This window comes from Plecotus auritus, assembly GCF_963455305.1.
Source record: "Plecotus auritus genome assembly, chromosome: 6".
Taxonomy (NCBI): domain Eukaryota; kingdom Metazoa; phylum Chordata; class Mammalia; order Chiroptera; family Vespertilionidae; genus Plecotus; species Plecotus auritus.
In genome coordinates, this window is record NC_137773.1 from 74609062 (window position 1) to 74636011 (window position 26950).

The window sequence follows — 26950 nt, forward strand, 5'->3', positions numbered from 1 at the left end:
TAGCCTGGAAGCTGATCTTTCCCTGGTTGAGCCTTGAGATGATGGCAGTTCAGGGGACCACTTATTGTTGTTTTTTAAATTCTTTTTATTTTTAAATCCTCAATCCTTACCAAAGGACATCCTTATAGAGAGGAAGGAAAAGGAAGGGAGATAGAAAGAGAGAGAGATCAATTGGTTGCCTTTCATATGCCCCCCGAGCCGAGATCAAACCGGCAACTCAGGTATGTGCTCTCCCCTGTCTCTCCCACCAACTTAACCAAGATCATTCACTATTGGAGTGAAGTGGAGTGTAGTGAATGTGCTGTGAAATATTTATATATATATATATATATATATATATATATATATATATATATATATGTCCCAAAAATGTATGTACACTTTAACAGCTGATAGCTCAATTTTGAAAATCAAATGTATTTTAATAAACACTGCCTTTATAATTATTCAAAGGGTGTGTGTACATATTTGGAGATATAATGTGTGTGTTTGTGTGAGTGTGTATATATATAAAATAATCAGTTATAATACTTCTTAACTTCCATTATGGGTTTCATTGTGCTAATTTATAGTGTATACCTTAAAAAACATATTTAATAGGTGTCTTTATATTAACTTTTAACTTCATCTCAGATGACAAGTTCTGTGTAATTTTAATTCTTAAAATTTGGTGAAATGAGTTTTATGGTTCGGTGTCTTATCAATTTTGATAATGATTCCATATATACTTTGAAATAATTCTTTTTTTTTTTTTTTGCGGTTCTTGCTGAAAGTATTTGTATGTCTGTTAGGTAAAGTTTGTAATTATACTACCAAATTTTCTATAGCCTTAGTGATTTGTTTTATTATCTGTTCTATCAATAATTGAAAATGATATATTGAAGAATTTTACAGCATTGTGAATTTGTCCTTTCATGTTGGAATGTATCAACTTTTGCTGTTACATAATGAACTTAAATTGGTGAATTGAACAATATATCATCTATTTGTTTAATATTAATATAGCTACACCAGCTTCTTCCTTGGTAGTGTTTTGTATGATTTACTTTTGCTCCTTCTTTTATTGCAATGTTTTGTATTTGGCTCTGTGTTTAACTTTGCTTTTTGTAGGCAGCACATTATTGGTTTTACCTTTTTTGCCTAGTCAAATATTCCTTTATCAGTAAGAACATTTATTTCATTTACATTTTGAGTAATTTTTGATAGACATAGGTTAAATCTATAGTCTTATTTTGTTCTTAACAATTTTCATGTTTATATTATAATTCTTTTTCTTTCCTTTCTTGCCTAATTTGGGATTATTGGGGCTTTTTTAAAAAAATTTTACTGGTTTATTTGATCATTTGCCTTAGTAGTTTTATTGTAGTCTCAAAAGTAGATATATTTTTATTGATTTCAGAGAGGAGGGGAGAGGGAGACAGAGATAGAATCATCAATGATGAGAGAGAATCATTGATCGGCTGTCTCCTGCATGTATCCCTCTGGGGATCAAGCCCGAAACCCTGGCATGTGCCCTGACTGGGAATCTAACTGTGACCTCCTGGTTCATAGGTCGATGCTCAACCACTGAGCCATGCTGGCAGGGCTCAAAAGTATTTTATAAGAATCTTGAACGGACTCTCTGTGGCTAATATCTAGAATAGATTAAAAGTAGTACTAATTCTATGGTAATTTATTTTTGTTTCTCCTTATTAAATATGTTTTCCAAGTATATCTACACTAATAAAAGAGAAACATGCAAATTGACCATCACTCCACTACACCCACTAGCCAATCAGGAGTGAGTATGCAAATTAACCCAACAAAGATGGCAGCGGCCACGGAGCTGGAGTGAGCAGGAGGCTTGGGTTGCCCCCCGTGATGGAGGAAGACAAGCTTCCCACCCACCCTGGCCAGCCCTGGCCTCTGCTCAAGGCTACAAAGTTTCAATTATAGAAGATAAATAAATCCCAGATACCTGCTTCCAGCCAACCCTGGCCTCCACTCAAGGAGGTGCTGAAAAAAAAAAAAAGAAAAAAAGGAGGGGCTGGGAGCTTGGGTCGCTAGGAGGTGTGGCCAGCCTGCAAACAGACATCAGCCCCTCACCCAGACTGGCCAGGCACCCCAGCAGGGACCCCCACCCTGAAGGCATTGTGACCAGCCTGAAAACAGCCCTCAGCCCCTCACCCAGGCTGGTCACACCCCGATGGCCCGATCCCTGTAAACGGGCAGTCGAACATCCCTTGAGGGGTCCCAGATTGGAGAGGATGCAGGCTGGGCTGAGGGACACCCACCCCCCCATGCATGCATTTTGTGCACCGGGCCTCTAGTATTAATATAAGTGAGGTGCAGATAGCAAGGAAGTAATGTTACATGGAAATATAGTTAGTGAGGAAAGGGAAATAAAATGGTGTATACTTAATAAACTAATATAATAAGTTTAATAAAGCTTAATTTCATTTCATTGTGAGAAAATATTTCTCTTAAATAGAGTCATACCAAAGTGGAATGGAGTTTCTTTTTATGAAGTGAACTCTAATCAATGAGCCGCTTAACCATGTTAGCTATGGTGAACTCTGTCAAGGAAACCTTGAGATGCAGGGAATATCTCATTCCTCTTGTCTTCATTGATATCAAGTCCAAGCTCATCAGTGACTATTTGGACTTTAGAAGAAAAAGAAGTATTTGGCCTCATTGGACCTGATGGGAGAGTCATTTTAAGACAGCTATTAACCACTATGAAGTAGGAACTTTTTCCAACTTTTCTCTCCCTTCAGCTTCTTTAACTTCCCCCTCACTTATGTTGTAAAATTTTTCTTCATAAGAGCAATAATTACTGATATATTCTAATAATTGCCTTACCCTTTAGAGTCTATGAGATTAGTGAGAACATTTAAAATATAGATATTTTAAAATATGAAGTTTCATTTTAGGTGTCATGGCACAACTGTTGGTGTTCAATTTATGAGTACCTGGTTGAAAAGATATTGTTACCTGAGAATTGCATGGATTGCCTTTCCCTGTTGCTAGTGGGAGTGGTGTTCTTGGGGTGCTGCTGGAATAAGCATTTCTGGATACTCTCTGGGAGTATGAGATGTGGTAGAAAACTTTATTTGCATAGAATTATATCCTTGGGTTTTAAAAGTCGCATTTCCCTTAAACCAGTCCTGGAAGAGGTGCAGCTGGGATTCAACAGAGCTAAAAACAGAGCCAGTGTCCAGAGTTTCTGTTACATGGTGGAGTTGAGTCCCATACAATGGACTAATGGACTGCAACTAGTCTGATGCTCTGCTGGACTCAACCACCCACGGCCCCTCCCCCCAGTAGGCTCAATGGGCCCCCAATGGGGCGGGCCGGCCAGACCCCACCTGTGCACAAATTTGTGCACTGGGCCTCTAGTCTACATATATAAAAGCCTAAGCAACCAGCCAACCAGCTGATGGGCCGTACTGCCAGTAGCTATGATGTGCACTGACCACCAGGGGGCAGATGCACAATGCAGGAGCTGCCGAACAGATGATGCACCTGGAACCAGAGAGGATGGAGCCTGATTCTGGGGTGCATCACCCGAGAACTGCCCTCTCGCAATCCAGGAACCCTCAGGGAATGTCGGAAAACCAGTTTTGGCCCGACCCCCGCAGGCCAGGCCGAGGGACCCCACCAGTGCATGAATCCATGCACCAGGCTTCTAGTAGGAGAATAAAGTTCATTCTTTTGATAGCCTTGCAGCACAGCCTAATGGCACAGCCCGACAGAGATCCAGATGACAAAAATAAATGTTAAACAGAGTCTCAGAACAAAACACACATAAGAAGGTTGATTTGGAAATGAGAGGTAATTTCTTTTTTTCTTTATGTTTTAATCCTCACCCAAGGAGTGAGGATATTTTTCCCATTGATTTTTAGAGAAAGTGGAAGGGAGGGAAGAGGGGGTGGGGGAGAGAGAGAGAAATATCTACATGAGAGACACTCATCGATTGGTTGCCTCCTGCACTGGAAACATGCCCTTGACCAGGAATCGAACCTGAAACTCTTTGATTTGAAGGCTGACACTCTAACCACTGGGGAAAACCAGCGAGGGTGAGAGATAACTGCTACATCAAGCAGGTAAAAGTTTTATCTCTCCCACAAGTCATCCAAATAATCAAAAACTTCACTGAGTTTCCCCTTTGATGAATAAAAGTCATAATGATATCATTGTATTTAACTCAATTACTAATTAACAGAAAAGGAGTGAAGGTTGGGGGGGGGCACAAATAGACTCATGCCCAGTGAGTTGTGGGTGAAATAGGGAAGATGCTTGTGTGTTGGTCACACCTGGGAGCAGGTCATTGGCCAGGATGAGCTTGGCCACTGCAAGGGCAAGGAATCTGAGATATATAAACTCCTACACAAAGAAGTTTCCTCTCTTGCTCTTGCCTTTTGTTGTCTCTAGCATGCTGGACTCCTGGTTCTCTTGTTGTAGGGGGCACGCACCCCTGCATTCACCCACCTGGCTCATGGCAGTTCTCGGGTGATGCACCCCGGAATCAGGCTCCATCCTCTCTGGTTCCAGGTGCATCATCTGTTCGGCAGCTCCTGCATTGTGCATCTGCCCCCTGGTGGTCAGTGCACATCATAGCTATTGGCAGTACAGCCCATCAGCTGGTTGGCTGGTTGCTTAGGCTTTTATATATGTAGACTAGAGGCCCAGTACACAAATTTGTGCACAGGTGGGGTCTGGCCGGCCCGCCCCATTGGGGGCCCATTGAGCCTACTGGGGGGAGGGGCCGTGGTTGGTTGGCCAGCCACCCTGCCCCCAATTGGGGTCTTGGGGGCTGATCAGGGGCTGGGATAGCCCAAGGGGGCGGGCAATCAGGGCCTGGATCAGGCTGGTTGGCTGTTGCAGTGTGTGTAATAGCCACCGGTTGTTCTGGTCTTTCTGGTCATTCCATTGTTCTGTTCGCTGGGCTTTTATATATATATATCGATGTGTTTGCTATATGCTTCCTGCCTCTTTCTTTCCTGTTAGCATCACCCCCATCTCCATCCTAGGAGCACCAATTTGTTCCCATGCATTTTTCCTCTTTCACTTCCTGAACCATTTTCTCCCTATGGTTTTCTGAACCATGTAACCCACTCAGAGACACCAACTTGCTCCTGAGCTTCTTTCTCCAAGGTCAGAGACACGTGGCAGCATCTCTTCCTCAGAGCTCCTAGCTCCAGCTCTTTGGGCATCTTTGCCAAACATCTACATTTAAATGGAACTACCCTTTTTCCTTTGTTCCATTCCACCAACCTTAGGGGTGGTAGCTGTCTTCCTGGAATTGTTTTCTCAGTGATAATTTAGGTGTGTGGTTTTTTCCCCCCTCCTAAATTGGTTAACACTTTTATATCTGGTTAGCAATTCCTTACATTAAATTTTTTCTCTTCAACTAGTGTAGTTCTTGTCTTGTGACAGAATCTCAACAGAATCAGAAATCAATACCAGGAGTCATCCCAAGAAACAGACTCTAAAATATCAAGTGTTGAGTTTGGTTTGATTTGTCCTTGTTCTGATCCTTTCACAAATTGGGGATAGAAGGCTACTCATCAATGACATATGGTGTTGGTGTTATGATTAATCTTTTACCCATTTCTGGTTGTGATGAAGGCTCTTTTGAAACAATTGCCTTGGGAGACAGGTATTCACTGCATTATGACAGTGACAATCACGTGTGATTTAATATTTTCAGTGTGCTGAAGTACTTACAGAAAGAACATGTCAGGGGTCCTTAAACTCTCACTTCACATTACAGTCAAGAGACTTAGAGCATATCTGTGGTGTTTCTAAAAGATTCCTTTATTTTTTGTAGCCACTGGACCTAAACATTTTTTAATATAGTTTTACACATAGAGTATTAAACATAATTTCTACCCCATGTCTCATCAAGTCTCATATAAAGTTTAGTATTTTTTAGTAAGATTTGTGACCCTAAAATTTTGAATTAGGACATTTGTTTAGAAGCAGCTTTCCTTCTTCTGTAGGTGTATATTCATGCTTACTTTGCTGAGAAATACAATAATAATCACAACTAGGGATTCCTCAATCTACCTTAAAAACTTGTTCCCATTAGGCTTATAACTAAGATTATGCCCTGGTATTTTCTATCAGCACAAATAAAATCTGATACAACAGGCAATGGTTTATATACCAAAATAATTCCAGATTTTACTCATTTATACTGGCATAATCCTATGGAATGTATGTGAGAATGGATACCAAAGGTATATATACTAGGCAGGATTGACTATAACAGCAAATTTGGTTGAATTTATCAATATGTATGTGTTTATTAGAAATTCTGGATTTAATATGTTTGCTCACTCAGTTGCAAATGGCCCTACCAGCTTACTTGTTTGATTGAAGTTTGCACTCAACAGCGGCCTATGCTTAATGAAATCGATATGCCAGAACATTTCCTGGTATAATGTAGAGGATGGAATCCAAAGGCTTAAGAGAATAGGAATGTTGGAGTGGATTTATTATGTGTGACCTATACATACTATTTCACACACTACATCTCACAAGTGGGCCCAGAGGACATACCTTTCAGAAGTCATTGGGACTCAATAAGGCCAGTACCAATCTGCCTCCCTGACAAGCTCCAACCAAGATTGCTTTGCTCTGTAGGTCAGGCCTATGACAGAGGAAATTGCTGCCATTCATAAGGGTTCCCTGATTCCAATGAAAATAATAAGATCCCAGATTAGTGGAGGCCAATCATATCTCTTAACTTTCTAAGACAAAGTGATAATTGCTGTACTGGGCAGCTGAGATAAACTGGTGATTAGAGTGCTTCGATGTACAGGAATCACGGTTATAGCTAATTGATCTCCTCTGTTGGAACAAACCAGGTTAGCAGTCAACTAAAATGTCACGAGATATATAACGAAAAGAGCATTAGGACTAATGAACAGAAACCTAACTTAAGTTTCCCAAATGGTTACTCTCAATTTCTTACCAGGCTTTCATACCTTGCATCAGTTCACAGACCAAGACCCCTCTTGATTGAAGGGAAAACTGCATCCCCTATACTCCCACAGGTATAAATTGCAATGAACTGAGTTGGTTTTCCAAAGTGATCGCATACTGGGTAAAGGAACTGCCTTTATAGTGACACTGAATTTTGAGGGCACAAAGTAAAATTGTAGTCCAGGAATGAAAGTGGAAGCAAACAATGTTTAAATGCCAACGTTTTGGTCAAAGTTTGAATCGCAATAGATCATTGGAAATGGGCCTTTCCTGTCTATATGTCCTTAGTGCTGAAGGTACAATTGGAATACACACACTTGTTAATAGATAGAATGACAACATTGATTCCCTGACCCTAGAGTAAGGGCATTCATGTATGAAGTTACAAATTGAAGGTTCTAAAACATCTCTTTCTTACTAAGTTACTAATGTAAATGCAATACTCCCTCCTGGGAGAAAAGTATAGATTAGTGCCATCATCAAAAACCTGAAAGATGAAATAGTGGTGATACCATGGTAATTAGTTAGTTATTAATAATAGGAAAGGAGCAAAAGGGAGGCCAGGCATTATAAGCATGGCCATTTGAGCAGCTTCACCAGGAAGTTGCAATTTCATGTCCTTCAGGGAACCAGTGGCCCATTTCCTGAAAAACACAGGGAAGGGGTCCAACCAAAGGGAGATAGACTCATGCCAATGAAGTTGAAATGTCTAGGAAGGTATCTGTCAATCAAACCTAAGAACAGTGCTCATTGGCCAGAATAGGCTATTGCACACCCTGGAAAATTTGGAAATACGTAATCCCCTAAGCAAAGGATTTTGCTCTCTTGGCTCTTGGCTCTTGGCTCTTGGCTCTTGGGTCTTGGCTGGTGGGGCTTTCTCATTCCTGCATCCTTGCATTCACTTTTATGGCCCAGGGCCATGCAGACCCCACATGCAATGGACTGATGGACTGCTGTGGGAAACACAAACTAAGGTGTCCTGATGATGTATTGGACTATGTCTGAACATGGAATGGAAACTCTGAACACTGGCTCTGATCTTAGTCCTGTTAATGGCAAAATGGGACTTCTTTCTTAGGGGGAACCAAGGGAAATAGACCTTAGAAATTCAGCTATTTTATTCCACAAAAATAAAGCTTTCTACAATATTTCATCCTCCCATGTGAGTCTCAGAAAATTATTTTTTCATTGGATATCGCAAGCATTCTGCTCCCAGTAGCAACAGGTGGGGACAAGGACCTCTCCCCACTGGTAACAGAGGAATTACTTATTACATCCCTATTTAGCTTCTCTGTTTGCTTGTACAGAAGTTAAATAGACTTTTCAGAATGACTGCAGATTATTATATGCTTAATAATAGACTCTAACTTCAGCTGTTGTTCCAGCACCTGATATTCAGCATTTACCAGGCAAATTCTGTTTCTTCATAAAATTTTGTAGGAACCACTGTGAGCACCTGATGTTCAGCATTTAGCTGGCAGATTCAACAGTATACCTTCATAGTCTTTCCTCAGAGGTACATAGTTTCTCCTACTCCTGTAGTGTTCTAATCTGGAGAAACCTTAATGATCTTCAAATTCCCTATAATGTAATGTTTCATTACACTGGATCAGTTTATTGATGCTGACTAGAAAGTGGCAAGTACTTTAGATGTCATAATATGACATCCGTGCCATAGATTGGAAGATGAATATAGTTATTTTCAGGTTTTACTTCTGGAAATCCAACGATTAGTATAATGTGGTGCTATCCACTCTTCAGTGCAAGATAGGGCACTGCAGTTTGTACCACTGACAGGTCCCAAAGAATTGTTGCCTGGTGAGCCATCTTAAATTTCAGAGGCAACACAATATATATTAAATGTGATTTTTAAACTCATTTATTAAATAACTTGTAAGGTTGCCCGTTTTCAGTGCGGTTAGAGAAAAAAATACTTGTGGATTTGTGTAATGAATAGGTTATTTAACTAGGTTATTATTCTGCCTACTAATGTTTTTAATCATATAACTTGTTTCATAGTCAAAAATGTGTGGCAATGGGCTCTACATATATGGGATTTGCTTACCATCACATTATCAATGAGAAGCAGCTAAACTAATAGGTCAGAGGAATCGCCTATGAAAAGACTTAGTTATGGAATTGGATGTAAAGAAGACCCTTAATACATGGGATTCAGATGACAGGATTCAGTATATGCTTGAAATAGCAATTAGTATATGCTATTTTTTCTTATAGCCACAATACACAAGTATTAGAAAAAAAGGCATGAGACAGGACATGACTTTTTTTTTACTATTAAGCTGATAATCCAATTGTAGAATTCTGGCTTCCACAACCTTGAGCTGTGCTGGTTTGGAGCCTTTATATCTCTAAGGATAGATACTTCCACCAAGGAAAACCAATTTTATTGAATTATAAGTTGGAACTGCCTCCTAACCATTGGGGCACCTCACATCACAAAATAAAATGGGAAAGAAGGATGTTACTCTACTGGATGAAATTAATAATTCTGATAACCATGGGGAAATTGAGTTATTACTAGATATTGAGGTCAGTTGTTACCTGAGGCACTTCTTTGTACTTCCCATGCTCAATAGTAGGTCCACAGAGAACTCCATCTCTCCAAAAACTAAATTTGGGTCACCCCTCTAATAAGGACACCTTCAGCTGAGATTCTGGCTGAGAACAAAGGAAATGCAGAAGTTGTATATATTAGCTTCAGTCTTGACACCAGTTACTCAGATGAAGGATTTAATACCTGTAAGAATAGTAAATGAAGCAGTAACTGAATTTTATGAACAATAAATAAGAAATAGCACATAGAAAGGCTTTGAGTTGGAAGAGTGTTTAGTGTGTCAAAGAACAATAAGAGGACGGAATGACAAGTGAACTGAGAGAAAGGGTTGGAGGGACAAGGTCTAAGAGATAAAATTAGAGCTTTGTAGATAATGGACACTCACATACACCATGACTTGGGGTATATATTTGTAAATTGGCAGCACCTCAGATATTATAATACAGATAACTCCTTGCTCGGTGATTGCTTCAACTTTACCCTAGAGCAGGGGTGGGCAAACTTTTTGACTCGAGGGCCACAATGGGTTCTTAAACTGGACCGGAGGGCAAGAACAAAAGCATGGATGGAGTGTTTGTGTGAACTAATATAAATTCAAAGTAAAGGAGCGGAGGGGAGAGCAAGAGAACCGGATAGAACAGCCAGATCCGGCCCGCGGGCTGTAGTTTGCCCACAGCTGCCCTAGAGACATAGTTATGCTTGTGTTCAAAGATATATGTAGCAGAGTATTTATTGCAGAACTGATTACTACAAAAATACAACCAAGATATATGGCTAAAAAAATATTCTACATCTATTAAAGAAATTCTGCATAGAGATATAAAGAAAGATGATTTCTGAATTTTCTACTAATAAGGAAAACATTATTAAGTGAGAAAAGCAAGGTACAAAAAGGCATAATACCATTTATTTGAAAATATGTTTAGGCATACACACATATATGCACATACATCATTCTGGAAAAAAAAAAAAAGGATTATTAATAGTTTTTACTCCTGAAGTGATAGAGATTCTTTCCCTATCCTTCTTAACTGTTAGAGTTGTTTACATATCTTAGAAGTATTCATTATAACAAAAGAAAGTACCAACAGATTAATAAAATAAAAAGTAAATAAATAAATTAACATAAGAAAATAAGATATTATGAATACACACACACACACACACACACACACACACACACTAGAGGCCTGGTGCACAAAATTTGTGCATGGGGGGGTGTCCCTCAGCCCAGCCTGCACCCTCTCCAATCTGGGACCCCTCGAGGGATGTCTGAATGCCTGTTTAGGCCCGATCTGCCTAAACGGGCAGTTGGACATCCCTCTCACAATCCAGGACTGCTGACTCCCAACCGCTCGCCTGCCTCTACCTGATTCCCCTAACCACTTCTGCCTGCCAGTGTGATCACCCCCTAACCATACCCCTGGCCAGCCTGATTGATGCCTAACTGCTCCCCAGCTGCCCTGAATACCCCTAACTGCCCTTCCCTGCCAGCCTGGTCACCCCTAACTGTCCTCCCCTGCAGACCTGGTCGCCCCCAACTGCCATCCCCTGCTGGCCCGGTCACCCCTAATTACCCTCCCCTGCTGGCGTAGTCACCCCTAACTGCCCTCCCTGCTGGCCTGATCGCCCACAACTGCCCTCCCCTGCAGGCCTGGTCCCTCCCCAAATGCCCTCCCCTGCAGGCCTGGTCCCCCCCAACTGCTCTACCCTGCTGACCTGGTCCCCCCCAACTGCCCTCCCCTGCAGGCCTGGGTCCCCTCAACTGCCCTCTCCTGCAGGCCTGGGTTCCCCTAACTGCCCTCTCTTGCTGGCCTGGTCACCCCTAACTGCCCACAACTGCCCTCCCCTGCAGGCCATCTTGTGGCAGCCATCGTGTGTTCACATGGGGGCAGCCATCTTTGACCACATGGGGACGGCCATCTTGTGTCTTGGAGTGATGGTCAATTTGCATATTACTCTTTTATTAGATAGAATATATATAAATATATATGTATATATATATATATATATTTCCAGACATATATTAGAATATCTAGATTCTCTATTTCTTTTCTCAAAATAAATTTCAATAGCTTTTTACCTTTTGGTTGGATATAGAATTGGCACTTTTCTCCTGATTTGGAATACTACTGGTTAACAAGGAAAATGCATTTTGAGATACCTGAAATTATAGGAGATTTTAAGAAACTGATTCAGTGTCCGTTACATTGAAGTAATCCTGAATTGGAGGGTAATTTATAGTTTACAATTATAAAAATTGTTGCTATCAATGATGGACAAGATTGCAGAAATCTACACAGAGTTGGCTAAATTCAACATTCTTTGCCTATAAATTTACAACCATGTGGCAAACAGTTTTTGAATACAAACAACAACAACCAAAAAACATTCAAACCAAAAGAAATTAATGTCTGCACAATAATTTTCATAGAAATCTACTGAGCTAATCCCATTTTCTAGTCAGCAAATAAAATATAGTGTTTTTTCATATTTTATAAAATAAAAAGTATAATACCCCAATTATATTTAGGTGAGCTATTAGAAATAACCAGAGGTATGTCTAAATACACTGAGTGGCCAGATTATTATGACCACCTGACATTAGTAGGCAAATTAGCCGTACACTGCATTGTATCAGATATGGAAGCCAAAGGCCTGTTCAAACACCTTTGCTGTCTGCAGTTACCAAGATAAAACGTCTCCAATTCGCACAGGAACACAGGATTGGACAGTTGAGCACTGGAAAAAAGTCATGTGGTCCGATGAATCACGTTTCCAGTTGCATCATGCAGATGGCAGAGTGAGAATTTCGCAGAAACAGCGTGAAACCATGCACCCCACATGCATGAGTACAACCCTTCAAGCTGGTGGGGGCAGTGTTATGGTTTGGGGCATGTTTTCCTGGCATGATTGGGGCCTTTAATTCGTGTGGAACAGTGTCTGAATAGCAAAACATACCTAAGTATCGTTGCTGATCAAGTTCATCCTATCATGTTGATGGCGTATCCCAATGGAGATGGCTTCTTCCAACAAGACGATGCGCCATGCCACAATGCTTGTATTGTGCAGGAGTGGTTTCAAGAACATGAGGGAGACTTTACCTTGCTCATGTGGCCCCCACAATCACCATATCTCAATCCAATTGAGCATTTGTGGGACCAAGTTAAAAGAGCCATCAGGCAGCTGGTTCCACAACCATCAAATCTCACAGAACTGGACAGTGCTATTCATCAGGCATGGTGTCAGATTCCTCGCATCACCTTTCAACATCTCGTGGAGCCAATGCCAAGAAGAATCGCCACAGTATTGAAGGCAAAAGGTGACCCAACGAAGTACTGATGGGGTGGTCATAATAATCTGGCCACTCAGTGTATATGCTTCTGAAATTTACAAAGACATTAAGACCTAGTTCAAAACCTTTCAACTGGCAGGTTATAAAGTACAAAGTCAGAGTATTCAGAGAAGGGTGCAGGCAACTTTGAATGCACAAGAAGATCGATTTTATTATGTACACATGTTGTAGAGAATTTCTAATTACATTCTTTAAAGTTTTTTGCTCTCTTTTATTTTTCCATACCTTTGAAGAATATCTTTGAACCTTATTAACAATGAAATGTGAATGTTATTTCTTAGAATAAATGTAGCTATTTTGACTAAGCACTAACTTGTATAAATGACTTATAGGCTTCAGATCTGCAACTTCATTTATATACTTTCATTCCTCTCCTTTTGACATATTGTCCTTGATTGTTATTGCAAGGTCTTGAACACACTATTTCTTCATAAAGTTGGAAGTTATTAGGAAGGGCGGTAAGTTATTTTCCATTGAATTGTATTTGAGGAGAATGTGACAATGCTTAAATTTATTCATTTATATGCAATAAGTTGTGCACCATAGTTTTTTTAAAAAGTATTAGTTCTAGAAACTGTTTGTTCTGCATAATTGGAAATAAATTCAAATAAAAAATAGCCTTAAAATAGTTGTCAGCTCAATATGATATTAAGTTGTCCTATTTATCACTTTCCCATATGAAAAATTTATCATTGAGAAAACCAATCATAAATAACTAGTTGTATGCAAAGATTTGGGTTTATATGAAACCAGTGCCCTGGTGCACGGATTCGTGCACATTGAAAGGAAATTAATTAGAAGGTGGCCAGCAGGGTGGGAATGGGTGAGACGGGCCAGACACACCCTGGAGCCAACCTCTAGCTATCTCTCCACAGCCGTCAGCACCTGGGATGGTGCTACAGCTCGAAGGGTGTCTGCAGAGTCAGCAGGGTCCCTTCGGCAGGTGGGGTCCCTCAGACAAGCCTGTGGAGATTGGGCCAAAACTGGCTGTCCGACATTTCCAGAGGGGCCCTGGATTGTGAGAGGGTGGTTTTTGGGTGATGCACCCTGGAATCGGGCTCCTTCCTCTCTGGTTCCTGGGTGTGTCACTCGAAAACCACTGCTGCCAAGTCACCACAGCTTGGCAGCTCCTGTGTTGAACATCTGCCCCCTGGTAGTCATTGCATGTCATAGCTACCGGTCGTACGGTCAGATGGTTGCTTGGCCTTTTATATAGAGAGATACTGGGTTTCTATTTTGGGGCTTCTACTTTTCTAAGATATGTGAATGCTTAAATACATGTATCATTTTGTTTAAAATCAAACAATGTATAATTGTAAATATTCTTTTTATTAAAGGTAAGACTTAAAATTGGAAATTTTGCTTTATCTGAAAATATAATTTAATAAATGTGAGAAAGAATTTAAGCTACACTTTATATTTATATTTTGTATTATTGATACCATAGAATTAGTATATTACATATCCTATCTAATGAAGAGGGAATATGCTAATTGACCCTCACACCATCGCAAAGATGGCAGCGCCCACACCAATAAGGAGGGAATATGCTAATTTACTGCCCCACCCTCAAAGATGGCAGTGCCCACAGCCAATAAGGAGGGAATATTCTAATTGACTTCCCTGCCCTCAAAGATGGTGGCACCCACAGCCAATAAGGAGGGCATATGCTAATTGACTGCCATGCCTTCTAAGATGGTGGTGCCACAGCCACAAGATGGCAGCACCCAGTCCCCTCAGCCCTGCCTGCCTCCGGAGTCCCCCAGTCCCCTCAGCCCCCCAGCTGCCCAGGGCTGGCCCGAGGCACAGGCAAGCCTTGGATGGCAGCTGTCCAGCCACCCAGGGCAGCCTGAGGCTCAGGTAACCAGGCCCGGCCGAGGATTGTGCTGCCGGCAGTGGCAGCAACAGAAGTGTGATGGGGTGTCACCTTCCCCTGATCGCCGGGTCGCCTCCTGCACCTGAGGCCTCCCAGACTGTGAGAGGGGGCAGGCCAGGCTGAGGGACCCCCCCTCCAGTGCATGAATTTTCATGCACCAGGCCTCTAGTAGTAACATATTACTTTAATTGTTCTCTTCTGATTTACACATGCTATTTTAGCCATTTTGTATGGTAAAGCCTATTTGGTGGACTTCTAGGTGATTATAACTGATCCAGTAGTTATTTAAATCACACTTACACTAAGAATATTGTGTAGAAATTTAAATATGGCAGTAAGTGGATGTCTAACATTTCTGTGTCATTCTCTGGCTCAATTTTACTAAAAAAAACTCACTTTAAACTTTGCATATACCATGTGTTCTGAAGTGAATAGTGCAAAAGTCCTATGACTTAATTGATCAAGAAATTTTAAAAAGTGAAAAATACAAAGGAAATCCCTTTGGAAGTGACTGCCAAATGATTTTTCAAATAGAAGACAACTTAATGTTCACATGAATCATGGGTTACCGCTAAAGAAAAATGCATTTCACTATTTAGAAAACATTGTTGTGATTTATCCTGCAAAGAGACTCATTTACTTGGATTTGTTTGAATAATGTTCATCGTTCTCAATTAGCAATAGCATACAAGAATGAGGTAGTTGGAGTGGTTCACCACAGTGCAGACAATTAGGGTATGTAATGACTGCAGAGAATGTAAAACAAATAAAAACTGACTAAAATTTGCTGTACTCCTTATTAACACCATGTGATGTCAATTCTAAAGGCTGACAAAGGTAAAAACTCCCCTATGTCAACTTTTTTTAATCCTAAATTTTAAACACTTGAAGATTTACTGTTGAGTTTTAATTTTATATGCACACATGCACACGTAATCACACATATGTAAGCCTCAAAGCAGCACTTTTAAAACACTTTTAAAAAATAAACATTGTATTTTACATGGAATTTAATTCAAAGCACTACCAGTTATACCAGTTAGTCGGTGATACCACAGGTAGATCCTGCCGCTAGTGTGCACTGTGGTAGTACTAGTTTGTGTCTCGCAATCCTGCGATGGTGCATAGTCCTGTGTTTAAAAAGTAAATATAAAAAAAAAGATACAGGACTAATTGTAAAAGGGAAGAAATAGACTTGATTTACTTCAGTTCTATCAATCTGTGTAACCACTGGAGAATTTCTGTTTAACAATAAAGCAGTGAAATAGACTATGAAGGGCGAGATGTAATATTTATATATTAAGTAAAAACTTTTGTTTATACCTCAAATATTTCAATGAAAATTAATAATGTTTACAAGTTGAAATTTATTTTTAATTGTTAATTGTTTGTAACTAAAAACAAATCTAATTTTTTTTACTTATTTTACATAGTTATTACTAAAAATAATTCATTGTAATAGAAGCAGTGTTATTTAAAAAAAAATGATCCACAGTTGGAATCAAAAATGCTGGGAATACATATCACATAAAGTTAAATTCCTGATTAATGTATTTTGCCCTTTTTTTTCTTTTTAAAATATTTTTTAAATTGGTTTTTAGATAGAGTGGAAGGGAGATGCAGAGAGAGAGAGAAACATCCATAAGAGAGAATCATGGATTGGCTGCCTTCTGCACGTCCCCTATATGGAGCCCTGAACCCAGGCATGTGACCTGACCAGGAATCAAACAGGGACCTCGGGGTTCATAGGTCAATGCTCAACCGTTGAGTCACCTGAGCCGGGTCATTGTGCCATTTCATAACAATAATTCTGACTTATACATATGTATTCTTATAAAACATACAAGAACATTTATTTTACACTTTGTAGCTATTAGATAAAGAACATAGAAAGTTCTTATCAATATATCAGTGTCATTCAGGGGAGACATAAAAAAGTTGTATTTAATTATCCTTGTAATTTACTTAGGAGATTTGCTAATGACATTGAATTCAGACTGAGTCGCAGCCAATATTTATTTCAGTTTCAAGTGACCTTAATGTTATATTCAGAAACAGGACAATTAAAATTAATATGATGATGAACAATATATTATACCTGAGCAGAAAATTATAAACTGCATTAAAATCAGTAGCTATTTGCAAAAGAAAAGAAAAAAAAGAGCAAGAGGATTAATGAACAAAGTTGACATCAGCCTTTTGGTTTGAGTTGCTGATTTGAAAGTTATGATAATGAAATACATGAAATTGATAATATTAACATATTGGCTTCCTGACTGTATAACTCACAAGCTAATTTTATTAAAGAATGTCTTTGATATTTTATTTCATACAGTGTTTATAACAATCCTGTAATGTTTATAAAGCTGATATACCTGCACTTTTTGTTAAGGAAACACTACACCTGACTAGCCTGAAGCCATTACACATTAATTCGGTTGAGCCAAGACTAGAACCCTGTTCCTTTGACCCTCAGAATGAAGGGATAATGCATCTAATGAGCATATTCCTCATACATATTCACCAGAATAAGGTCTTCTCTGGACTTCATAAATAAAAAGATCAAATAATTAATATTAGAAAGGAAGAAATAAAAGCCATCACAAGAATGTTTGGAATATCAGAAATTCATATCGGCATAAAAGTATTAAAGAGCTATATTATGAGAGAAAAAAAAGTATGGAGCAATTTAGTATTCACATTAGTACATGTAAATCCTTCACAACTAAAACCAGTGGAATACATATCTTTGTTAATATTCTAAATTTATTTATCTTATTCTTATTCCAAATAATTGTGATTGCTTATTTTTCTATTTCTTTATTTACTATCAATAATTTAACATGTTATAAAAATGAGGCTATATTCTCAGAATGAAACTTAACAGGAAAACTAAGTATGAGATTGACTGATAAACTACCTTACTTAGGATGAAACTCAAAGCTAGTATGAGTATATAAGTAACACTGAGTCAAAAACCTTGGATATGGCTCTTAATGCATTTCTTCAAATAAAATCATGTTTAACTTCTGACATATACAAGACAGATCCTAAACAATGAGGTTTTGCATCCCTGCCTGGTTAAATCAGGCTTGCACTTAATTACTTATTTTCTGAACTTTATTTTCCTGATCCTATTCCAGGGGCTTACAAGGAAGGTACTATAGCTGTCTCTCTCAATATTGAAAGGAAACTCTTATAACTACCAGAATTACCAGCCAGAAAGAGATCAACAAATGTTTGGTCTTCCAGAGCCCAGCAAAACTAAGTGACTAAAAAGTAACCCAGTGTTCAGTGTGGCAAATTTAATGGCACCTCATAGAATCCCACTATAGTTTTGACAATCTTTTAAGTCTTAAGAAACATATATTGTTTTCTTTCTGTTAACTACAATAAAAGATACAATATAGGACAGTTTTCATAAGATGTGACTATTGCCCTTAAATAACATGAAATTATAAATGACTAAAAAGTAACTTATATACAACCAATCATAAGTACCATAAAGTATCAGTATGTAATCTACAAACAAAAATAACTTGTACAAACCCCAATACTATATTATTGTATTGATCTCCTTGAAAATAATTTCAGCATCATCTGAAGCAGTATCTCTAGCATTCTATATACATTATGCTAAAAAGCTTTATCTGCAGTCTGGTATAAAATTGGGATCAGGTTAGGCCACTCATTTTACATTTGTATTTGCTGAGAATGATGATTGTGTTATTTGGATTTTATGTTGTAGATCATCAAGTTTAAACCTTCTTGATGTCACAGTACACATAAACTAATTACTTAAATTCTGCAGCACACTGAAAATATATATTTTTTGCTGATCTAACAGGAAAAATTAGATATCATTTTGATTCCTTCACACTCTACTGTTGTAGTTGTGTTGGTTATTATCATTTTTTTTTTATTTGAAAATCTAAGGCTAAAGAGGTCAGTGCCCCTAACCAGTCAGGTACTGCATGTTTTAAAAATTCTTGCCACATGCAGTGTGTTGTGCACATGGGTTGAAAATCGCTGTTGTAGATCCATTAGAACTATTGAAGCTTTCTAGACATGATTTTCATAAGCATAAAAATTTAAATGTCAGCATAATTATTACCAATATTTATAATAAAAGTAACAATATAATAATGATATTTTAATATTGGGAAGCTGATGGAGATTACAGGAGGCAACTCATTCAACAGCAGCTACAAAAGAACTACTCTTTACACTGTCACTGTTTTCACCTATGTATTATTTAAAAAACAATAAGGCCATGCAGATGCATACATTCATAATAGATACATACATATGTACATACATACATACATATAGAGATAACTCTTGTCAGTTGAATTATTGTTGCTGTCACCTTGGGGACTTTGCTCAAGGACTCTGAGTCCTTGGATCAAAGTTTCAACAGATCCCGAGAGATGGGTTTGGCTAAATCAGAGGTTTTTTAATGCTATTGGGGTCCTGATCACCTGCCTTCTCCTTCTAGCAGCTATTTTTATAACCAGGTAATTTAAAAGCTTTACAATGCATTTACAATTAGACACAAAGTATATACATATCATTATTCTCCCCTTGGACATTGTCCTTTTGGACTTCTTTTCTTACTTCCTATGAAAACTCACATGACAAAAGCTGTTGTTGGGCCTGACATACAGTACTTGTGGATGGTGTGAACTTATATAATTTATATTATATAAATAGGGAGCACTCTAAGTACACCCCTCAAAAATATTTAATTAAGTATCTTTACAGAACACTTAAACATTATAAATGATAGGGGAAAGAGCATCCACAAGACTCAGCCCCTTGGCCATCCTCTAGGACCCAATGGCAGATCAGAATTTACTTTTCAGAGTCTGTGACTTTTCAAATGGCCGGTGAAGGACCATCACACACAACTGTACATGACTTTGTTAGCAAATGTGATTCAAACGTAGCAGAGAAACCAACCACTAGCTAAGACAGATGATTTCTTAAATTAATTAGAAATGTACAGTTTGTAACTGTCAAGTCTGAAAGATCACATTTCACATGCTATACTGAAAATTTAAAGTCTTTACAACTAATCCACTTCCTGTGATTAAAATTTCCAGATCCTTGTTTGGATATCTAGTGATCTGGATATTTTTGTTTTGTTAATGAAGTCTCTGTGCGCACACATTTTACATATTTAAATATTTTTGTAATAATATTTTGTGTATAAATATTTTTTGTATAAATTATATTTTTCAGTTGTAATTTTATTATTATCTTGAACAGGAACTCAGCAGGTAGGATTGAGAAAATATACATATATTTTCTCATGAGAAAATATACACATATTTTCTCATGCCTCCAAAATCCTATATAATAAAAGCCTAATATGCTAAGTGTCTGGTCATCCAGTTGTCCATTTAACCAATCAAAGTGTAATATGCTAATGATATGCTAAGGTTGCTCAACCACTTGCTATGACATGCACTGACCACCAGGGGGCAGACACTCCAATCAGTAGGTTAGCTTGCTGCTGGGGCAGATTGGGACTGAGTGAGATGGGCCAGACATGCCCTGGAGCCCTCCCGCAGTCCCTCCAAGGCTGGCCAACCTCCCGTGTCCCTTCCCGGCCCCAGTCGTGCACCAGTTGGCTCCCTCAGCCTGGCCTGTGCCCTCTCACATTCCAGGACCCCTCGGGTGATGTTGGAGAGCTGGTTTTGGTCTGATGGCGGAACGACTGGTCGATATGACCATCAAGGGGCAGACAATGCAGAAGCTGCCCCCTGGTGGTCAGTGCACTCCCACAGGTGGAGCGCCACTCAGTCAAAAGCCAGGCTCACCACTGACAAACACAGTGGTGTTAGTGAGAGCCTCTCCCTCCTCCACAGCAGTGCTAAGGATGTCCGACTGTTGGCTTAGGCCCTCCCCCTTCAGGAGGATAGCAAACGCATTAGTCAACAGAGCCAAATATCAACAGTATAACTACTGAAATTTCTTTTGAGAGCCGAAAACAGATCTGCGCATGGGCCACGAAGTTTCAATCGCACTGTATGTGCGCACCTGCATGTGGTATTTTATGGAAGAGCCACACTCAAGGGGCCAAAGAGCCGCATGTGGCTCGCGAGCCGTGGTTTGCCGACCACTGGCCTAAGTCATCAGTCAGACACCCCCTGAGGGCTTTTGCACTACAAGATGGTGCAGGCTAGGCTGAGGGGCCCCCCTGAGTGCACGAATTTCGTGCACCGGGCCTCTAGTCAGTTTATAAGAGGATCTCTGTAGTATAAAAGAGCTGGATAAACTGTGAAACTATTTTCAGGGGTCAATTTTAACTTAGAAATGTATACCAAAACATAAAATGCTAGCCATTCAATATGTGCAGCAATACTTATTTTTTTAATGGGCTAATTTAGAGAAGCAGCTTTATGAAGCAACTAAATAAATGGAGATATTCATGTCACCTATTTATGTAGGATTTCTTTATTTGACTTTCAAATCTAACTTATGTAGCTTTCTGGTCCCATCTGCTTACTTATCTGTCTATATTTCTACTCGCCCCTCACTTAGTCATAAGTCACTGTATACTCCCTATGTGACCAGCATTGTAATCAGGGCAAAAGATACAAGAATATGCAAGACACATCTTTGCCCTAAGGAATCCTACAATTACAGGAAAGAGATAGACATGGGTAACAACCAAATTACAATTAAAAAATTAGGATTTCAGGAAGAAAGTTTACTTTTAAGAACTTTTCTCTAATTTAAGTTTAGTATCATTGAATCTGTTAAATTATTTTCTAAAATTTTAAATGGCAATTTAACTTTTACAGCTTTCTCTATTTTTCTAATTTACAGATTTAGAAACGCTGTACTAATTTTAATGTGACTGTTATAATTAATGCTCATTTAAAATTATAAAGAAAAATAAAATAAAATTATAAAGAAGATTCTTAGTTTCCTATTTTGTCAGAAGGAATATTTGTTTTAGATAACTAAACCTTTAAAAATCAAAATTAGTCTCCTTTCTTTTATGAGCAAGGATTCTCTATTATATAGTGTGAAATGTATGCAAGTGACCTTCTAATATAATAAACAGTAAGTAATCTTTTTCTTTAAATTAGCTTTATTGACCTGATTCTTCCAGCATAAAATTTAAAGTATCCTTAGTTCTGATACTAATTCAATTATGTTTATACTTCAATTTTTTTCAAAGTCTGCTATGTGAAAATTTATTTGTGTTCAGTGGTTGTAAAAGCAGAGACTATTTTTCCTCTGTTCATTAACTTGCAGTTTTTACTCTAACAGCTTTGTTTGTCATGAATATCTCATGGAAGTTTTAATTATATCTAGTTCATAAAATCTCTGCAAAGAAAAAAAAACACACAAAAATTATAATACAAAAGAACATAGCTTAGAAATGCTCTGTTTACCTTAGATTATTTTATAAGATAGTGATTTTTAGTCAAAGAATAAAGATATAAAGCTAATTTCTTATTTCTCAGTAATTGATTAAAATAATAAATGTATTCTAACTTTTTTATAAAGCCAAAATATTTAATTATTTATAAAAAATGATAGAGCTCATTACTGAATTGCTAAAAATGGAATTATAGAAAAAAAAATCATTACATAGCATTCTTGCCAATTAACTATAATAACTTGACTTTCAAAAATTTTCAGGAATAACTCAGTATTGATTCTCTAGTCAGATTTGAAATAGCTTTCTTACCTCTAAGTCATTGGGTCATTTCATTACAAGGAAAAATTGTCAACCACTGACCATACAATTTGTATTCTGTAATTGGCTACTTCAAAACTTTTTGCTCTGTTCATTTTCACTTGGGATTCCAGCCAGAAACTGACAGCAAGAGGACACTTGTCCAGTAGTTTTTCTCCATCACAAGCCATGCCAACAATGCTGCCTAAAAATTACTTTGTTTCTATACCTCATCAACGGAGAAAGATATTGACAATGAACTTTCATTCACTTTTAAGGATGTGTTTGTTTTCAGCATAACCATCAGTGGTCATAGAAAAAGTCCCATGAATACTAGTAATATACACTCCAAGAACAGTATATTGTTGGTTTTTACATTTGTTATTTGCATTCTCTTCCTGTAACAAAGCTGGCATTTTAATAAAATAAACTTGACATAGAAATAGAAGATAGTCTAGCCGAAACCGGTTTGGCTCAGTGGATAGAGCGTCAGCCTGCGGACTGAAAGGTCCTGGGTTCGATTCCGGTCAAGGGCATGTACCTTGGTTGCGGGCACATCCCCAGTAGGAGGTGTGCAGGAGGCAGCTGATCGATGTCTTTCTCTCATTGATGTTTCTAGCTCTCTATCCCTCTCCCTTCCTCTCTGTAAAAAATCAATAAAATATATTAAAAAAAAAAAAAGAAATAGAAGATAGTCTATTGCAGTAGGATGTCCTAGAAAAAATACGCAAGTTATAAAAAGTTAACTTTTACTTTGTGGCAATATTTTTGTTATCTCTATAAACCTCAGAATTGTCCTATTAAAAAAAAAGGAATATTTCAACTTTATTACAAGCCAGAGATACTGAATAATTGAGACCCAGAGATACTAAATAATTTACCCAGTGTTACCCAACTTGTATGCCAGCTTCAAAATAGAGTACTTCTCTTCATGAAACCACCTGCCAAAAAGCAGATAGAGACGTTAATAATCATGATTCTAAAGCAAACATATCTATATACTCTTTCAAACACACAAACATAAAAACACATAAATATTTCCATCCCCAAAAATGAAGTTATCTGAATATCAAAATGAAAACTACCCTGAGAACTTGTAGTTTGAATAGGAACACTAAATTTTCCATTATCTGTCTGTTAAACTAATGCAAACCTGAAATAGAACAAAAAAAGCAATCACACAAAACAGACCCAAATTAAACATTTTTAAAATTTTGTTTTTCAAGTTAATAAGAAATATATTACAAATGTATTTTACTTTGATGGTTTTGATGCATGTCTTTCCCCTATGATATTTCTTTTTTATTATTATTTGAAAAAAAGAAGTTATTATATCAAGATTGAGTGGTAAAACTATGAATGAAAAACTGAGGCATAAATTAATAAATTAGCAAGGATTGTTTGCCCTTAAAACACTAATGATACTGCATACAATCGATTAGTAATATGGTGGAGTAAGCATAGCTAAGCAGCACTTGATAAACATCATAAGCAAGGATTAAAATGATTAGCTTAATTCCTCTTCTCCCAGTCTCATATGCTGGCTGGATTGAGTTAAATTAATAAGTTTTTCATCAGCCAAACTACAGTATGGTGAATGAAGGAAAAAATAAGGGCTTGATATATAATCATAAGTTACTTTTCTAGGCTTGAAGTACCACAAGCTACATACTGTTTCTTGCAATTCCATTCATTAGCTAAGCCAGTCTGCAAGAATCACTTCTTTGGTAATATTTTTCACAACAACACCTGTGAAAGGGGGCAGAATATTGTTTATTAGGGTCTGCATGTCTGAATGTGTTTATTTATTGTTCACAATTTTGAGAAATATGAATGTGCAATGTAATACCCTAAGGAACATCTTTCTAGTCTGGTAGAATTAAAACAGTTTTAGTATTACTATGCTAGCATTTTTATTCCCTGATGTTTTACTTTCATATAATTTACTGAGAATTATTTTCCTCATCTTTTATCCACAAAGCTTTGAATTTCCTTCTTTTTATTTATCTCAAAATATCCTGAGTAGTCAGATACTAAAGCATTATGATATTATCTATTGTAAATCCATACTTATTTTTTAGCCCTCCCACGAAATTATGAGATCCTTGAGGGCTTTCTCATCTTTTTTTTCTGCATTACATAATGGAATGTACTCATGAAAATACATTGTCACAACATTTTTTATGAGAATTGTTTTATTATTCCATTGTACAGTCATGAACCTGAGAATTAGAGAAGATAATTCCATTGTCCACTGCTCCATAGCCAGAAAGGAGAACATCAGAGTCTTTTGTCTATGCTATGTGTGATTTCAAATTCCACTTATGTTCCATTATTATATCATTGCCCTTCCAAATCCCTTTGTGTGTGTAAGTGCATGTGTGTGGGATTGGGGGTTGGCGATGTTTATATTTGCCTATGTGTTTTGAGCACTTCTTAGTCATTTCTTATACTATTCTCCCAGAGTTGAACTGTCACACTCATACCTAAGGTTCTGTTCAGTAATTGTTCTTGTTCCCTTTCAATATACCCATAAGTCATTTGTTATATGTAGATAATGTAAATATTAGGTATAACTTGCAATGATATAATTTTTCCTATATTTTATACAAAATAATTTGGAGAAATTACAAGGTTTATATACAACTCCAGGTCATCTCGAAGTAGCCTACTCTCCCTTGATCCTTGATCTTGGCCAGTTGCCTTGCTTCTAAGCCACAGAGGCTGATGTGAAATCTCACATTATTCTATAGTTATAAAGCACAGCCCATGCACAGTGATGGAATAAACAGAGAGAGTCCCTTGTTTTGCCAGAATTTCCTCTGAGGAACTTAGTAACACAACCTTGTAGTGCAAGTGAATTGAAGTTATATGAAGCAGACTTTGAAAGTGGGATTTGGGAGACAGGATAGAGTAAACAGGTATATATCTTCTTTCTTCTACCAATAGACAGTCTGGGTTTCAATAATTTCATATTGCTTTTCCGAAAACACCCTCAGAGGCCTCATATATTGGTCGGCTACTGCCACAATAAAGCTTTCCAGAACTCAGTATTTTACAGCCACCATTTAATTTTTACCGGGACATCTGGGTTTGACTGCTCCAGCTGACTTTAGGTGGATGTGGCCCTAGGACATGGATTGAGGTCAGGCCTACTCCATGTTTGTTTTATTCATGCAGGACCAACAGGCAAGAGTAGAGCCTCAGCCCATAGGCACATTTAACAAACACATTTAAATCTCTTTCTTTTAAAAAATTTATCTTTATTGTTGGAAGTATTACATATGTCCCCTTTTTTTCCTTCAACTCCCTCTACTCCTCTTCTGCCCCCTCCCCTGAGCCCCTTTACCACACTATTGTCTGTGTCCATGAGTTCTGCATATAAATTATTTGGTTAATCACTCGCCCTACCACCCCCCAGCCTTCCCTCTGAGATTCATCAGTCTCTAGGTTAATATCCAAATGGCCAAAGAAAAGCACATGTTCAAGCATAAATTCAATAAGTAGGGAAACATACTTTGCCTCTAAAGATAAGAATTGCAAAGCCATAAGGCAAAGGGAATGAGTGTAGGCATGGAATGAAGAACTGAAACCAATAATTCACTATCCCACAGTAAGAAATCACTTTGTGTGTGTGTGTGTGTGTGTGTGTGTGTGTGTGTGTGTGAATTTAGTATCAGCTTCATTAAACACCTTTTCTCATTTGTTCTTCCTTTTGCCATTCCTACCCATCTTATTTCACTGCTGCTTCTTTGGAATTGCATCCAAAAATTAAAAAAAAAAACATTAGCAGTAAAGTTTTTGCCTTAGACTCTATTTTCTGGGGATCATGGTCTAGAAAGGTCAATACAATGGATTACAAAAAGACCTAAGAATGGAATTTTGGGTGGAGTTTTATGACAATATGAGGGCAACATTTATCCATATGATTGATAAAGAGGGTGTTGAAAACCACTAGTAGCCACATTTAGTAAAACTTGCATTTGTGTTTAATATAGGTAAGATGGAGCTATAAGATAAACATATTGGGATAGCAAGTACTTGGTGAACTTGATGGCAATGATCACAAAAGGTACTGTGGCTTTTGCAGATGACATTTGAAACCTTGCAGAAAGTAAATGATAGGTTTAGTGAAGCTCATAACCAAATTAAAACACATTGTGAAGCACATAGGACTTTTTTTTTATATATATATATTTTATTGATTTTTTACAGAGAGGAAGAGAGAGGGATAGAAAGTCAGAAACATCCATGAAAGAGAGACATCGACCAGCCGCCTCCTGCACGCCCCCCACCGGGGATGTGCCCGCAACCCAGGCACATGCCCCTGACCGGAATCGAACCTGGAACCCTGCAGTCCGCAGGCCGACGCTCTATCCACTGAGCCAAACCGGTTTCGGCCACATAGGACTTTTATATGATCTTTAAAGAAAAGCTTAATATGTATTTAAAGGAGAACCCCAAGAAGCTGAA